Raw genomic sequence first — 5,661 nt, forward strand, 5'->3', positions numbered from 1 at the left:
TTTCTCCTTGGTTTCCTTGGATTCCTTTGAGCTGGCTTCCTAGAGATGGAGAGCTATTTAGAAAGGAGTTTTTGGGTGTTAGAAGAGAAGCTTTATCCTCTTCCTTGTTATCTTCTTGAAATCTTCATCTTCTTCCTTCTTTCTTTTCCAACTTCTTCCTCTTGATTTTCCTCCTCTCCACCATTCCCTTGAGTGAGTAAGGAAGCTTGTTTAGAGGAGGAGGAGAGAATCATCTCTCTAAGGGGAAGATCTTATTCCTAACAAAGTCATAATACGGAAAAGCAAAGGGAATGATTCACCAACCTTCATGATGTTGAGAAATCTTAATACCCTTATTTATCCTTTTCTGTTAATCTCTTTGGTGTGGATGATAAAGGAATTAGGTTTAGGGTGTTATGATACAGAAAGCCCCATAGGCTAGGAGTCTTTTGGAATCCCTTTGTGAATCTAATAGTGGAGCATCTCATAAATAACAGTCTTTTGTGATCCCCCGTACAAAATGCTTCCTACCCACTGAACTCCTGCGACGCATAATGCATGTAGAGCTAAGTGTGTGGTTCTTATTGGTAAGGATCACATTGCTTAGTCTATTTGGCACGTTGATTTTTTGTATGCTTTACATTTGTATATCATTGAAATTTCTGCTTGTCATATGCTTGACATTTCTGCATGTCATATGCTTGACTATTCTTATATGCTTATTGCATATCTTGCATGTTTTCATGTGTGCTTTGTGAGTGCCTCTCATGTAAGGTGTAAGTCCTTCTCATAAGTATCATTTTACTCAATGCAAACTCATTTGTAGCCGATGTATACTGGCCGCATGGCATCCGGGGTCCCCGACCAGGCATAATTTTTTTCTATATGAAGCTTGTTTGACTAGTACATCTCATTCATGTGTGTCATGTTGCATGTAGCATCCTTACATCCATTTGAGTGATGTACGCTTCACCTTTTTTGGTGCCCATTCTGATCATTTCTTACTTTGGTCCTACAATCATAATGTGGGCTTCATGCATGATTGTATGCTTGTTCATACGTCTTAATGGCTTGTCTTGCTCATCAGGAGAGTGACCCGTTTGTTGGTCGTGATACTCAAATGAGCATTGCTCATGAGCATTCCTCAGTGAGTAATGCAAGTTTTTGTATTACAAGCAACAAATAATATGACCGTACTAGAGATCTAAGGACTCTGAAGCATGTTTCTTGATTGCTCCGGATCCATTGCTAATGCTCCATTATTTTAAAATAATAAAATAGATAATTTTTAATAGTATAATTATTATCCAACAATTTTAAAATTACATATATGTTAGGCCATACGTGAGGCTACCTCATTTAAAATGTCACCACTTTCTTGTGATGTGTTTTAGATCTATTAGATCTTTAGAACGGGGTTGATGTGGTCACCCCAACAAAGCATACAATAGCCAAAGACCCCTATGCACATAGATGCTAGTCAGAACACCTCTTTAGATGGCGTGCCAGGATAGGTATAGAATGCTAAATAATATTTTGATATCTCGCTATTATTCATTGCTCGTTTGGTTTGCTTTAACAAGACATCTTTCCTGCTTCATATTTTTTTTATGTGCTTGCATGCTTGATTTGCGTGGTAGTATATTAAGGAATTCTTCTATAGAGAGTCGTGCCTGTATATATCCACACACATAGGTACTATTAAAAGGGGGAGCATGTGATGATTTCTACTAATCCCATGCTTGCAAGTGCTATTTAGCTCCCCAATTAAAGTGACGACTCAATATTTGTTGCATGATTGTTGGCTTTGTCTCTAACTTTATTTTCTTGTAGGTCGAGTCCTTTTCTTATTTTCTTAGTTACCTTTCAGTGTCCTTTGGAGAGTCCTATAGCAAAAATAGGACAGGCATGGGTTCTGAAGCATTTTGGTGCGAGAACCATGTGGCAAGGGACTAAGAGCAATCGCTCGTTTCGTGTATATTAATTCTGCATTTTATATTGATGCATACAATTAGATTTAGGCATGTATATGCAGAGTTCAGCTGTCCTTTTTTTTTTTTTCTGGGGTACGTTGTCGACCTAGTGGCACCGACCTTTCTTGTTATTTTATTTATCTTATTTTCCTGTCTCATTGCATGCTTTGATGCTTGAAATAAATTTAATATTCTTTTCTATGGTTTGCCTAGGAATTACAAATGCAATATTGACTCTTTAAGATTCAATATTCTAGATTTGCTACAAAATCCTAAAAGATAATCATGATAATTAAAGTTTTAAGATTAAGATATCCATGACTTTAAAATTTGTACTTTTACTGCATGGCCTTAAAGCCAAATTTTAAATGGATTACATGCATAAATATAACATAAATCACTTAACAGGGCCTTCATGCTTAGGACTGAGGTAGAGAACTTCATTCATGTTTGTATCTCTCGAGGAGAAGTCTCTGAGCTTCTTGAACCCGACAAACCCAACATATGTTTCAACTTATGTGATTGTCTAGTGTGCTTAGAGTGTTAGAGGCTACCTCAACAAAGATGGGGTGTAAGTCCTTTTTGTAGAGCATTTACAGCTTTTTAGCTGGACCTCTTCTTTCCTTTCTTTCCCAAGGAAAGTCCATCATCTGTATAGGGAGTGTGAGTCCCACCTCTTGAGCTTCACCTTGTAGATCACAAGACTAGAGTTTCCATCGTTTGACCTTATGTCTACCGAGGTCTCTATGGAAGACACAATTCATGGATTGTTGATTGGGGATCTTTGCATGTGTTAGGTTGACTATCTTCACAACTGGGTAGACATAGGGCACTAATAGATTGGGATGATGGGTTCATGCTAACCAGACCTTACTACCTCTACCACTTAAGATTACTCTACCCTTCTTCTTACTGAGCCACCTATGAGCCTTGTTGCTCATTTGACTTTGTTGATATTATTTTGATGTCCCGATTATTGATGAGTTTGCTGCTCATTTGATTGATCCTCTACTCTTATGGCCCGGTGAGCTTTGACGTATAGGGATATCCCCATTAAGATGATTTTGGTTATTTCGTAGGCTCCATATGTGAATGAGCTGATACCCACTTAGGATGTGATATACTCACTCTCTGCTCAGTGGGTTGGTGAGAGATTTGAAGAATCAGGGCATCCCTACACAAAATAACAATCCTTTAACGACCTTTTCTTCAAGTTCATGATGATACAAGCGAAACCCATCTTATCTAGAGTATTGTTGGGTGTCCCCCAAAATGAAATTAACTAGAGGGATACGTTCCTCTGAAAGATTATTGAACCTAGAACAAAAATGTTTATTTTGGTTCTCTAGTTTTGTAAGGTTTCTCCTCGAGGATGTAGGGTTTCTCTTCAAGGATGTTGTGTTTCAAGGTACTTCCATCCAATATTGTCTGGATGTATACCTTTGACCCATCACCCGAGGATTACCCATACGTAAGCCTTCCTCTTGTTTTTTTTATTTGTTTTCCTATTTATTTTCATATATCATTATTTTTTATTCCTCTCCTCTTCAAATCATGGATATGATTCAGAAGAGAATTATACGATGACATATAACAATTTGGTGACTCTGAATCTTAGAAAGAATCAAGAAAAACACACTTAATGATAAATAAGATATGTTGGACCAGTCAAGTTGGAATGTAATTGTACTTTTATCAGGACAACCAACATGTATTTAATTGTTAAAGTCATCTTAATTATAGAGGCTCTATTAGTATGCAAGGGAGATATATTCATCCAAATGACACTTTTAAAATCTATCTAAAGGCCATGTAGGAAATTAAAGACAAGAACGAGAGTTGAAGTATATGAGGTGGAATCTCCCATTGTATAAAAGTGCTAATTTTCAAATGTTATAATTTCCATACAAAATTTTCTTAAGATAAATCTTTTATGAGTAAATTTTCAAGTAAGGATATTATCCTAAAGAGATTAGTCATGATTATTATTGATGGAAGTGCCAAGAATAACAAGTACCTCAAGAGCATGAATTGATTGATTTTTACAAAAATGTTGAGCAGACAGTTGTGGTTAGATATTCTCAACAACAAATCTTGATCCTTGAATGTTATTATAGACTACTCTTTCAATGAACTAGTCCAGACTATGGATGTACCGACTAATTATGCTAAGAGGATCTCAGAATCAAGTTAGGCTTTTTCTAAATTTTCTCTCATCTTGTTGGAATGGGTAAAGACAATAAAAATACTAAGCTTTGTTAGTAGTTTTCATAAATGGGATAAAATGTTATAGTCCACTTTATTTTGTATTTACTTAGATTTTCTCAAACTGTTAAGTCTTGTACAAGAATAAATGGCTCTTCTAAAATATCCACTTTCTTTAATTTGTCTTTCGATAATTTTGTTAGAGGTAGAACTTTTCCACTTTTCAAATTGACCTATGTTTTTTTTATCTATGTTTAAAGTTTTATCTGGAATAAACATTCTTTAACTAGCACTGACAGGTTCTTTCACAGACATTTCAAAACCAAAATTATTAAATAGATCACTAATGGTGTCCCCTAAAATTCAAAAATAGGACCACAACTATCTAAAAAGTTATAGCCACCTTCCACCAACCCAATGAAATATGTTTTATTTTTGAATTATCATTGGTATTGAAATTAGGATTGTAGTTAGTTTGATTATTCTTAGAAATTTTGTAACTAAAAATTGTTAAAATGTAATCAAAACCAACACTTAGCATTATAAGTTTCTTAAGGAATAAAGTAGGAATAATATAGAGTCAACATATTGAAGTCTTTGTCTATCAAATCTGTAATAAATATTCTAGAAGAGGAATTAACAACACCTAATATACTCATGTTATTTTTGGTCTTTTTTTCAATCTCCTCCTTCATTTATGTAGGAAGAAAATATTAGGGTGTAATTGATATTACTGACTTAGCAAGTTTAATCTTTTAAATGGATGCTTGGACTGGGACTGTTTGAATATTATCAAGAATTTTCTTTGGCATATTTGAATAGATCGTGCTCCAACAATTTTTTGCATAGTTATAGATTGATATGAACAATCACATCAATGAAAATAATATTGATAGAACCATTTTTTGTTCTTTAAAATATTCATTTAGGATTTAGATGTTACGAATCTTGAATCTATACTCCAAGAAGTTCTTGAAACTAAGATAATCTTCTACAGTGTGGTTGATCATCTAATGGTAAGGGTAGTACTAACGAAGTTCATTTCTTCTAACCTCTTTCAAATTCCTTACTTTCGACAACCTGAACTCTGACATCTTGATTAAATTAGATAACATCTTTCTGACTTCTTTATTCTTGAAAGAATAAATCTTATTCATGAGGTTGTTCACTGTAGGGCCTATCCTTCCATCTGATGGATTGAGCATTTGTTGGGATGAGTGCTGATCATACTAATATTATGGCTTCTGGACAAATTATTTGGTTTGGGATGAAAAAATGTTCTACTAATTGTGATGCTTGGGTTGTAACTGCATCGGCTGCTTTCCCTCATTGACAAATAACACAGTCCTTGACTTCTTTTAAATACAATCACTAGCTTTGGATTGCTTGATTTCTCCAGAAACCAAGCTAATTGGCTTCATCTTGCAAACTTACTACTGTGTTGAGTAGCTCTTCAGAGGTCTTAATAATGAAATATTTGAGTAGTAAATCTACTGTTCCATGT

This window comes from Phalaenopsis equestris, unplaced genomic scaffold (genome assembly GCF_001263595.1).
Source record: "Phalaenopsis equestris unplaced genomic scaffold, ASM126359v1 Scaffold212320, whole genome shotgun sequence".
In the NCBI taxonomy this organism is placed as follows: Eukaryota; Viridiplantae; Streptophyta; class Magnoliopsida; order Asparagales; family Orchidaceae; genus Phalaenopsis; species Phalaenopsis equestris.